This window comes from Miscanthus floridulus, chromosome 10 (genome assembly GCF_019320115.1).
Source record: "Miscanthus floridulus cultivar M001 chromosome 10, ASM1932011v1, whole genome shotgun sequence".
Classification (NCBI taxonomy): Eukaryota; Viridiplantae; Streptophyta; class Magnoliopsida; order Poales; family Poaceae; genus Miscanthus; species Miscanthus floridulus.
The window spans coordinates 38851250-38864261 of NC_089589.1; the positions used below are offsets into that span (position 1 = coordinate 38851250).

Consider the following 13012-nt stretch of genomic DNA (forward strand, 5'->3'; position numbering starts at 1 on the left):
CAAACACCGGCCTGCCGTGTGTTCGACAGAATGCCTCAGGGCATGCATCCAGCAGCAAGAAGACTGCTGCTGCTAGTGGGGCGTTAGCATCCTCCGGGAGGATCCCATCCCATCCAGCAACGTCATCACAAGGTTGTTTACTACTACTATCTGGCTATACACATCGGTCGATGCTTTAACTTGATAAGGGAGGTTGTTAACTATATATCATTCTTATGATCTGACTTCTGCTTGTGGAACTTCTGCTGAACTTGGGCTCGTATGGCCAAGCCGCCAAGGAAAAGTGGAGACGGAGAGGGGAAATCCCTGTGCAATTGTAATAAGCAAACAAAAGGCACGTCACAAAATATTCCATTGTTTTTGAAGTGCAAACTCATGTACATCTGCAGACATTCAAATTAAAGATCCGGAGAATAATCAAGAGATGGATGGACAAATCTACAAACATTTGTAACATGGACGCGTCATTAGTTCACTACTCTGCTTTCTACCGACAACAAGTACTAGCAAGAGGAGTGCTTTAGCCTTTAGTAGTGGAGGTGCTGTTCATGCCCCACCATTTTGATGCCCAGGTACGGTTTCAAGCTTTCGTTTGGCAGGATGTTTCGCTTTGCCTTTCTTTTATAACTATTGACTGGACTTTTGTTTGGCAGGGAAGTTTCGCTTTGCCTTTCTTTATCATTATTGACTAGACTTGTGTTTGGCAGGGAAGTTTCGCTTTGTTCACAGACTTGTTGAAGTGCCTCTTCCTCACTGAAGTTATAGGACACAACTGGCTTCACTTCACTGCCACTGGATGACTGGAGGTCGGGAGCTACCAAAGGCACCATTTTTCTCTCTGCTATCTCCCTAAGCTGCATCACCTACCTTCTGCGGCTCTGCATCCGGCATCCTGATTTCCGGCATCCTGATTCATGAACCCAGAAGTTCTGTGATGTTTAGAGCGTGAAGTGCAGTGCCATGCCTCGAATTTTGGAGTAGGAGAAAGAAGCTGTCTGAGCTGAAATTCAAGGTACCTACTTCGATCCAGCACAATGTCCGATTAATAGTTCTGCACATCTTTCTCATGTGATTTGCTCAGTAACCAATCGATTCCCCCCCCCCCCCCCCCCCCCCCCCCCCCCCGTCTGAATCTTCTCAGTGGGTGCTGTACACTATGCAGCACGGATACGGATACGGATACGGATACGTGGATACGGCAATTTTCTAGAAAACATGATACGCGGATACGTTTTACTATTTTTGAATAAATAATACAAATTAAAATTGTGAAAGTCTAAAACTTGTTGGTTTCTTGTTTCACAGGAGATCCTAACCACAGCCGCGCCCACAGATCCTATGCTAGGATTAGCAGTTTAGCACTAGCACTCAGCTTGTGCAGTGCAGCACTACAAAATTTGGAGAGGCCATCTATGAAGCATGGGCAACACTAATGAAGAAGGGGAAGTGGGGAACAGACAAAATTAAGAACTGCAGAAGTAGAATAGATCAAGAATGGGGAAGGGGATGAACATGCAGAAGTAGAGTAGACAGCTTGCTTTGCTGCTGAATCGAATCATCCTCTCATCTGCATCCCCTGCTGAGGCGGCGCACGTGTACGCAGGAGGCTGTGCGCGGAGGTGGGGGTGGAGGCTCGTCTCCAGCGAGCAGGGCCGGAGGCTCATCGCCGGCGGCTGGCAAGCGGGGCGGAGGCTCGTCGCAGGAGGCCGGCGAGCAGGGATGGGGCTTCCGTGCGCGCGTTCGCGGGAGGCGGCGCGACCACAGGAGGTAGGGCGTCGGGACAGAGGGAAACTTGTTGGGCTGGGCCGTATCCAATAGACTGAAACGTATCCAGAAACGTACTCAAAATTCATAAAAATAATAAAAAATGGGATACTCCACCAATACGTATCGACCGTGTGTCCGCCGCGTATCCGTATCGGATACGTATCCGTATCGGATACGTATCCGATACGTGATACGCTCCCTCAGCCACGTATCCGTGTTTTCTAGGCTGTACACACCAAACGTCTGATTGCTGTTGCTCGGGTTTTCTGGAGCCTTTGGTATGCTGATCTTTGACTGTATTCTCACATATATGCTTGTGGTTCGTGATGATGTTACACATATATCGCTGAATTTTCTCGAACACACAGACAGTTAGTTCATAACTTTATTTATTCTCTTGTTGACAATTAATGTTTGTACATTAACAGTAGCAGTGTCGCAGAAGCTTGTAAAACTAAGTATGACTGATGGTTGCAATTTCGTCCACAGGGATTTCACAAGAGAATTTATGAAATATGACCGGACTAGAGGCTGCCTTAGCATCTGGGCTGTTGAAGGTCACAGGCAGCAAGTTAGTTCCACTGATTGCCGGTGAATTTGCCTCCATAATGGGTGTAACAAAAGACCTCTCCGAGCTCCAGGAGATACTTGCAGAGATTACAAGCTGGCTGTTCACAGTTCGTGACAGAATAGAGAGTGAGCCATCCTGTCGATGGGTTTTAAAATTGAAAAATGTTGCTTATGATATTGATGATTTACTGAATGAAGTCTTGATAGAGGCCGAGAAACACAAGATGGGCATCAATGGTGATAACTGTTCTATAGCTGATTATTTCTGTGCAAAACCAAAGTCATTTCTATTCCAATAAAAGGTGGCCCATAAGATCAAGGCAATTAAACAGAGATTCTCTGAGATTGTAAAGCAAAGAAGCGATGTCAGCACTATACTGAATAATTTGCCTTCTTATCACCATGCTCTGAGTAGAAAGAGGACAAATGGGGAGATGTCCTTGTTGAGCAATGTTGAACAATCGAGAATACCCACAAGGAATCTGGAGAAGGATGGCATCATAACAAAGCTTATAGAATCTAATGAAGGAGAGAATGACTGGATAGTTTCTATTGTCGGGTTAGGTGGGTCTGGCAAAACTACGCTGGCCAAACAAATCTGCCAAGATGACAAGATAAAGCAGCACTTCAAATCTACAATATTTTGGGTTCATGTGTCCGAAGAATTTGATGTGGAAGAGCTTATCGGGAAGCTTTTTGAAACTATCCTTGAGCAAAAATCAGATCTCCATGCCCAACAGCACATGGTCCATGCAATTTCAAGCAAATTGAGAGGCAAGAAATTTCTTCTTGTCCTGGATGATGCTTGGCATGATGACAAGCTTGACTGGGAACAATTCATGGTTCTTGTGAACTGTGGAGCACCTGGAAGCAAGATTCTGCTAACTACTCGTGATCAAAAGGTTGCAGAAGCAGCAAAATCTAGAAATATATTCAACCTGGCTTTCTTATCAGAGGTCGAGAGTTGGACCTTGTTTCTAGAGAATTCTGCGTTGGTGGAGGATGATTTGGAGTCTGAGTTTATACAGGTTGGAAAAGAGATTGTGAATAAATGTGGTGGGGTGCCGCTAGCAATCAGAACTCTAGGCGGTGTCCTCTATGACAAGAGGGAAATAAACACTTGGAGGGCCATAAGAGAAAGTAACTTATGGAATGTTGATAGTATAAAAGACAGAGTGTTTGCATCATTGAAATTGAGCTACTTTCACTTGCCAGATCATCTGAAGCAGTGCTTTACATTTTGCTCTATATTTCCGAAAGGCTATGAAATCACAAAAGGCCACTTGATTGCCCAATGGATAGCCCATAGATTCATTAATCCAATGAATGAAGAGCTGCCAGAAGATATTGGAAGTGCTTACTTTGATTCTCTTACAAAATTCTGCTTTCTTCAAGATGCACCAAGAAATATCTTCACTTGTCAACTAGTATACAAGATGCACGACCTGATTCATGATCTCACTCGACAAATTTTACAGCATGAAATGGTGACATCTCTACAGAAGAATATGGCACCAAACTGTATTCTCAGATGCCGATATTTATCTTTGACTTCAACTAGCGAGAAGGTTTCCAGTAACCTATTTGACAAGGCCCATGCTCTCTGTCTCTGGTGGTAACATATCTTTTGACAAACCAATGAAGAAGTGTTGCAACATCCGTAGTGTTGTTCTGGACTATACAAGTGATACACCATTCCCTCTATTCATACTGAAGTTTGAATTTCTTGGTTACCTAACGATATGTAATGTTAATTGCACGAAATTTCCAGAAGCTATCTCAAGCTGTTGGAACTTGCAGGCGCTTCATATTATGCAGTGCAAAGGCTTTTCAATGTTACCTGAATCTATTGGCAAGCTTAAGAAGCTGAGAACTCTAGAGCTGTTGATGGTTACTGACATTAGGAGTCTACCTCAATCTATTGGTGATTGTCAAGATCTGCGATCTTTGCAGCTATATTCCTGTAACAAACTCATTGAGATTGTTAGAATAGGCGCCTAAGGGGCCTGCTATGGGCCGGCACCAAGCCTATTCGGCTGGTAGCCTAGGGGCTGTTAGAGTATTAGGAATAGTACCACATTGCCTAATCATGTAAGATGTTAGTCCCATGTACTCTATATAATCAGCCCATGAGGCCCAATGCAATATATTAATATTCCTCCAATTATATTTTCTTTCATGGTATCAGACTAGGTTAGGTCTTCCGCTGCCCAACCCACCCCACGCGCGCCGGCACTAGCCGCGCAGCGCCCTCGCGCGCCGGCAAACAGCCGCGCAGCCCGCCCATGGGGTCGTCCCCTCCACCAACCCCCAAGGGCGACGAAGATAGCTCCGCCACCTCGCTCCAGGGTGACGAGGTCGCTCGGCGCCTCGCCAATGAGCAGGCCAGCGAAGCCGCCGCCACCGCGCAGCGCCTGGAGCGTAAGCGCGTGGCCAAGGAGGAGGCGCGTGATGCTGCTCTGGCACGCGCTCTCGAGGCCGAGCAGCAGGCCGCAGCCGTGGCCAAGGAGCGAGACGACGCCGCCCTGCGCGCCAGCGAAGCCCTTGCGCGCGCGGCCATGGAACGCGCAGCCGCCGCTGCTGCACTCGCACCTGAGCCATCGGGCAGCGCCTCTCCACCGCCTGGAGGCGCCTCTACGCCTGCCGATCTCCGAGCGGCCATGCTCCACCACGAGGCCGTGGCGCTGCTCCAGCTTCACTCCCAGGCTGTCGCCGTCAGCAACATCCGGAACCACGTCACCACCGTCCTCGACGTCGACTCCGGTAACTTCAACCATTGGTGCGATCAATTCCTGCTCATCCTCGGCAAGTTTTCGCTTCAGGGCCATGTCCGCGAAGAGCCTCCAGTCCCAATTTCCCCCGATTGGGCCCGGATGGACTGCGTCGTCAAGTCTTGGATCATCGCCACGCTCACGGACGATCTTGGCGAGATCATCCGTGCCCAGGGCTCCACAGCTCATCACGCCTGGCTCGCCGTCGAGTCGCAGTTCCTCGGAAATCGGGAGGCCCGCTCCATTCAGCTGGAGACGAAGTTCCGCAACTTCGTCCAAGGCGACCTCTCCGTCACCGATTTCTGCCGCAAGCTGAAGAAGATGGCCGATGATCTCACGGCCCTCGGCGAGGTCATCACCGACTGCACCCTTGTCCTCAACGTCATCCGCGTCCTCAACGAGCGCTTCGCCCACGTCGGCACCCTGCTACGCCGCGCCAAGCCCTTCCCCACGTCCCTGGAGGCCCGTGAGGACCTCATCCTCGAGGAACTCACCATGGCAAACCGCAAGGAGACTCCAGCAGCTGCCCTTGCTGCCACTACGACTCCTACAACAGCTCCTCCTTCGTCCAGCACCGGTTCTGGAGGCGGTGGCGGGGGCTCCAAGCCTTCCAACAACCGCCGCAACAAGCGCGGCGGCGGCGGCAAAGGTCAGGGCAGCAGCGGCTCTTCAGGACAGGGTTCCAAGGCTCCTACCGGCAACAACCAGCAGCAGCAAGCTGCTGGACAACAGCAGCAGCAGGCCGGAGGGGGGCGCCCTTGGCCGAGCTTCTACAACCCCTGGTCTGGCCCCATCCAGATGTGGCCAGGGGGCCCTCGACCACCTCTGGCGCCCATCCCGGTGCCTCCTCACCTCCAGGCGCAGCAGCAGGCGCAACACCAGCAGCAGCAATAGGCCCTGCTCGCCCAGCAACAGCAGCAGGCGCTTGTTGCTGCCCACCAGCAGGCTGCCGGTCAGTGGGTCGCTCCGGGGTATTACAACCCTATGACCGGTCTCCCCTCCTGGGACCCAACGGACCTCGCGGCATCATTCAGCACGACGTCGCTGGCCCCTCCTTCATACAATGAGTGGTACTTCGACTCAGGTGCTTCTTCACACATGACAGCTCAGTCTTCTTCTCTTTCACATACTCAACCTTCGCGGTACCCTAACCCTTCATCTATTATTGTCGGTAATGGCTCCCTTATTCCTATCATTGCAACTGGCTCCACAGAGTTATCACCTTCTCTACGTCTTAATAATGTTCTTGTGTCACCACAAATTATTAAGAATCTTATCTCTGTTCGTCAATTCACTATTGACAATAATTGTTCTGTTGAGTTTGACCCCGCTGGTTGTTCTGTGAAGGTTCTTCCGTCTTGGAAAGAGATCGTCAGGTGTAATAGCTCCGGGCCACTGTACCCACTTCGCCTTCCACTAGCACTCTCCTTTGCCGCTCAGGGCTCCTCTCCACTGTGGCATCGGCGTCTTGGGCATCCCGGTCATGAGGCCTTGTCAAAGCTAGCGTCTAGTGTGTCTTTTTCTATTCAGGATTGTTCAGATTTATGTCATGCTTGTCAGCTAGGACGTCATGTTCGTCTACCTTTTCATGTGTCCACCTCTCGTGCGTCTAGCAAGTTTGATCTTATTCACTGTGATTTATGGACGTCTCCAGTTGTCAGCATCTCTGGTTATAAATACTATTTGGTCATACTTGATGATTGCACTCATTATCTGTGGACATTTCCTTTACGACTTAAATCTGACACTTTCAGCATGCTTGCTCACTTCATCGCCCACGCCTCCACTCAGTTTGGCGCCCGCGTCAAAGCCGTCCAGTGCGACAACGGGAAAGAGTTTGATAACTCCAGCACCCGCCACTTCTTCCTCACCCAGGGCATCCACCTTCGCATGTCCTGCCCTTACACCTCGCCTCAGAACGGTAAAGCTGAGCGCATTATTCGCTCTACAAATAATGTTGTTCGCTCCCTATTCTTTCAGGCGTCCATGCCTCCCTCCTACTGGGCGGAGGCTCTCTCCATGGCGACTGTTCTCCTCAACATATTGCCCACCAAGACTCTAGAGTTCTCCACACCTCATCTTGCCTTGTTTGGCAAGCCACCCACATATGATCATCTGCGAGTTTTCGGTTGCAAATGCTACCCCAACATGTCCGCCACTGCTATTCACAAGCTTGCTCCTAGGTCTGTCCTGTGTGTCTTCCTAGGCTATTCAGCTCATCATAAAGGGTACCGCTGCCTTGACCTATCATCCAATAGAGTCATCATCTCCCGGCACGTCATCTTCGATGAAACGGCCTTCCCTTTCGCTGAGCGTCATGGTCCCAGTACTCCAGCAGACCTCGAGTTTCTTGCCGATGACAGTACTGATATTGTGCCCGCTCCTATTGGACCGTCGCACAAGTGTTTACCTGTAGGGACTCCCTCCAGCACCTTCGACGGCACCCGCGCCCCTGCCGGTCCCCGTGTGGCCGTGCCTGGGGCGCCCCTGGAGCCTCCCGAGGATGCTGAGGATCCTTGGACGCCCGCACTCTACGTTCCCCCCGCCCTGCGGGTATCAGAGACGTCCACCGCGCCACGCGTGGCCACCAGGAGTCTCTCTTCCGCGCCACGCGTGGCCCTAGAGCTGCCCGACGCGCTGCGTGCAGGCTCGTCTTCCTCGGGTTCTTCGGTGTCTCTTCAGGCACCCCGTGGGCCACCACCAGGTTTCCTATCTTAGATCGCGCCGGGATGGCTGAGTGCAAGCCGTGCTCTACTCCAGTTGACACCAACTCCAAGGTTGCTGCAGCTGAGGGGGGCCCAGTGTCTGATGCTACAGACTTTCATAGTCTTGCAGGAGCTCTTCAGTACTTGACATTCACTCGCCCAGATATTGCATATGCTGTTTAGCAGGTTTGCCTTCACATGCATGACCCTCGAGAGCCTCACCTTGCTGCCCTGAAGCGGATTCTTCGCTATGTTCGGGGCACACTCCACCTCGGTCTTCTGCTGCGATCGTCTACTCCGACTGATCTTGTTGTCTACACCGATGCTGACTGGGCTGGTTGTCCGGACACTCACAGGTCCACCTCGGGCTATGCAGTGTTCCTCGGTGACAATCTTGTTTCCTGGTCATCCAAGCGCCAGAATACAGTGTCAAGATCAAGTGCTGAAGCCGAGTATCGTGCAGTGGCTAACGGAGTTGCAGAGGCGACTTGGCTGCGATAGCTTCTCTTGGAGCTATGTGCCCCTCTTCGGCGCGCCACACTGGTGTACTGCGACAACATCAGTGCCGTCTACATGTCCTCCAATCCGGTGCAACATCAGCGCACCAAGCACATTGAGATCGATCTTCACTTCGTCCGGGAGTGAGTTGCTATTGGTGATTTTCGTGTTCTGCATGTTCCTACTGCCTCGCAATATGCAGACATCTTCACCAAGGGGCTGCCTACTTCAGTGTTCACGGAGTTCAGGTCCAGTCTAAACGTGCAGAGTGGCTGACGTTTCGACTGAGGGGGTGTGTTAGAATAGGCGCCTAAGGGGCCTGCTAGCCGGCACCAAGCCTATTCGGCTAGTAGCCTAGGGGCTGTTAGAGTATTAGGAATAGTACCACATTGCCTAATCATGTAAGATGTTAGTCCTATGTACTCTATATAATCAGCCCATAAGGCCCAATGCAATATATTAATATTCCTCTAATTATATTCTCTTTCAGAGATACCCAGTTCCATAGGTAAGATTGAAAAGTTAAGTGTGCTTGGTATTGTCAATTGTGTATGTTTGAACAACCAGCTGCAAAACTTTACTTGGGAGCCTAGAAATCTGGATACAATTAATTTATCTGGTTGTCAGAACCTCAGAGATCTTCCAAGTGCCTTTTCTTGTCGTACATTGCGCACTATGGATCTTTCTCGAACCGACATCACCTTACTTCCTCAATGGGTCACATTAATTGGTATTCTGGAATGCATAAAGCTTGAATATTGCACGAAGTTAGTGGAGTTGCCCAAAGACATAACAAACTTAAGAAGGCTCGAAGTATTGTACCTAAATGGTTGCTCAAAACTCCGTTGCATGCCATCAGGGTTTGGCCAGCTGACTCGTTTGAGATGGCTTGGCCTGTTTGTTGTGGGATGTGATGGAGATGCTGCAAGAATATCAGAGCTTGAAAATCTTGATATGATTAGTGGTTGGCTGAGAATTTGTAACCTCAAATATCTAAAGGATCTAGGTGATGCTAAGAAAGCTTGCTTGAAGAAGAAGAATAACATACATTCACTGACATTGAATTGGTTTCGATATGAAACAGAAGAGTTAGTGTCAGATATTGGAGAAGACCTGAAGGTGCTCGACTGTCTTGAACCACCATCAGGAATTGAGTTCTTACAAATTATTGGTTATCTGGGTCCCCATTTGCCATGTTGGATGAGGAAGCAATGTGATTCTTCTTGTATGGAATCCATTATGCCAAATCAAACCAGCTCACCTAAATTCCTTTGGCTAACTGAACTATCACTCAAACTGTTGCCTAACTTGAAGTGTCTGCAAGGACTTGTGGAGTTGCCTTCGTTGAAAAACTTATCGTTGATCCAAATGCCTAATTTGGAAGAGCTGTGGATTACCAATGGTTTGGAAATTGGTGAGCAAAAGGTGGGAGTGCAGTATTATTGTTTCCCTGTGCTAACCAGTCTACATATAGACCGCTGCCCAAAATTGTTTGTGAAGCCCTGGTTGCCGCCATGCTTGGAGGAGTTGACATTCGAAGAAAGCAATGAACAGCTGCTGTCCCCAGGTAGTTTGTTCTCCTATCTGCCTACACCTCCAGTGTCATCGTCCTGCAGCGTGCTTGTGGCAGTTCCTACTCTCAAGGAGCTGAGGCTACACAGAGTGACGGGCTCAGCACCGGTTTGGCAAGTTTTACAGCACTTCACCTCCCTCCAGCTGCTACACATCGTGGAATGTTCCACTCTTTGCAAGCTGCCTGAGGGGATCCAGCACCTCACCTCCCTTCAACAGCTCGAATTGGCAGAATGTGATGCATTGACATTGCTTCCAGAGGGTATCGGACAATTGTCTGCACTTCGATCACTCCGTATCAGCGAATGTGCTGCCCTTGAATTCCTGCCCCAGTCCATAAAACGTCTTACAGCCCTGCAGAAATTGTTTGTTTTTGGCTGCCGTGGCTTGGCCAGGCGTTACGAGGAAGGAGTCGGGGATGACTGGCACCTTATCTCCCATATTCCTGATGTAACAATAGTTGATATGGAGTTGCTAGCCCAACGTCACAGAGCATGTGCATCTATTACCACTTGAGTTAGGTGGTGTGGGTAATTCTACGTCATCTTTTAGCTCTTTTTTACAGGTAATAAGGTGCTTCAGTTCAAATATACATGTTCGTTAAACGAAATATTACAGATATTCTAGCCTTATCACTTGTAATACCTATATCTATTAGCAACAGCAGCTAAATCATTTCTCACTCTCCAGTATCTTCCCTTTGACGTCCATGAATCCATGTGGTCTCATATTGTTGGAAAACCGTGGGTTTCCTGCAGGCGGGGAACAATAGGTCTTCGCCCAGTCGAATGCACTGGGCGAAGGTGTGAGAACTGGATAGTGGGACCAGGTTCAATCAAAGCTTCATTAATGAACTCACCAACCAACCCTACATAGCATATGGCATCTCCTATTTATAGGGCATTGTTTGCTACCTCTGTATGTTACAAATTTGCCCTTTGACAGCTAAGGTATATTCCTAAAATATCCTAACACTAGCTCATGTCTCTAGGGGCATCCTAGGTTTTGTCTTCCTGCACCGTCTTTGTTTCTTGGGCCTTAGCTTTAGGCCCATTAGAAGCCCGTCTCCAATCTTGGGCCGCGGTGCTTGTGAAGGCTTCTCTCTCTGGCGAAAACAGCGAGGTCTCCACATGAGCCGCTGGTGCCTCCGCTCTTGCTTCTGCGCCTCCGTGAAAGGTCTTAATGGCTAGAGGGGGTGAATAGCCTATTAAGAAATTCTACAACAACACTTAATAAACCGGTTAGATAATTATGAGGCGAAGCGAGTGTTGCGCTAGCCTACTAAAAATGCAAGCCACCTACCATAATTCTAGTTTATGTAGTTTCTATTCACACAATAACTATGTCACTACACTAAGTTAGTGTGCTCTCAAAAGCTAACTAAAGAGCCACACTAACCAAACTAACAAGCTCTCACAACTAGCTACACTAAAGAGCTTGATAACTAGTTTGCGGTAATGTAAAGAGAGTGAGCAAGATGGTTATACCGCCGAATCGAGGAGTGGACCAATCAATCACAAGAATGAATACCAATGAAGACCAATCACCTCGGAATCAAATGATGACACAATGATTTTTTACCGAGGTTCACTTGCTTGCCGGCAAGCTAGTCCTCGATGTGGCGATTCACTCACTTGGAGGTTCACGCGCCAATTAGCATCACACACCAAACCCTCAATAGGGTGCCGCACAATCAACACAAGATGAGGATCACACAAGCCATGAGCAATTTACTAAAGTACCTTTTGGCTCTCCACCGGGGAAAGGTCAAGAACCCCTCACAATCACCACGATCGGAGCCGAAGACAATCACCACCCTCCGCTCGACGATCCTCGCTGCTCCAAGCCGTCTAGGTGGGGGAAACTATCAAGAGTAACAAGCGAATCCCGCAGCGAAACACGAACACCAAGTGCCTCTAGATGTAATCACTCAAGCAATGCACTTGGATTCTCTCCCAATCTCACAAAGATGATGAATCAATGATGGAGATGAGTGGGAGGGCTTCGGCTAAGCTCACAAGGTTGCTATGTCAATGCAAATGGCCAAGAGAGTGAGCTAGAGCCGGCCATGGGGCTTAAATAGAAGCCCCCATGAAATAGAGCCATTGTACCCCTTCATTGGGCACAACACGGGGTGACCGGACGCTCCGGTCATATTGACCGGACGCTGGACCTCAGCGTCCGGTCACGCGATGCGTGCCACGTGTCCCCTCTCTTCAAATGTTGATCGCCCGATCTCAACGGTCAAGTGACGACCAGACACGCTGCTGTGAAGTGACCAGACGCTGGACCTCAGCGTCCGGTCATTTCCAGTAAGCATCCAGAGACGATTTTTCACGACCGGACCCGTCCGGTCATGCTTGACCGGACACAGCCAGCGTCCGGTCAGACACCCTCAACACTGTGTGTTGCCACGTCAGCAAGACCAGACGCAACCTTCCAGCATCCGGTCACTGAGTGACCCAGCGTCCGGTCAGAGACCGATGCCAGCGTCTTCGCGGCTTCTGCTGACTGGACACGCCGGTCAAACCGAGGCCAGCGTCCGTTCACTTCCAGTGACCTCCGTCTTTTCTGTCTAGGGCGCCGGTGGCACCGTCAGACTGTCCACACTCTACGGGCAGACACTCCACCAGTGAAGTTCCTAACCCTTGCTCAAATGTGCCAACCACCAAGTGTGTCATCTTGTGCACATGTGTTAGCATATTTTCACAAACATTTTCAAAGGTGTTAGCACTTCACTAGATCCTAAATGCATATGCATTGAGTTAGAGCATCTAGTGGCACTTTGATAACTGCATTCCGATATGAGTTTCACCCCTCTTAATAGTACGGCTATCAATCCTAAATGTGATCACACTCTCTAAGTGTCTTGATCACCAAAACAAAATAGCTCCTACTATTTATACCTTTGCCTTGAGCCTTTTGTTTTTCTCTTTCTTCTTTTCAAGTCCAAACACTTGATCATCACTATGGCATCACCATCATGTCATGATCTTCATTTGCTTCACTACTTGGAATGTGCTACCTATCTCATGATCACTTGATAAACTAGGTTAGCACTTTAGGGTTTCATCAATTAACCAAAACCAAACTAGAGCTTTCACTCTGTCTGTGGACTGCTTTAGACAT

General features: G+C 49.2%; 1 pseudogene; it reads left to right on the forward strand.

Moving 5' to 3' along the window:
* The first annotated feature begins 393 nt into the window (after window positions 1–393).
* On the forward strand, window positions 394–10399 carry LOC136490052 (disease resistance protein RGA2-like; annotated as a pseudogene).
* Window positions 10400–13012: the final 2613 nt, after the last annotated feature.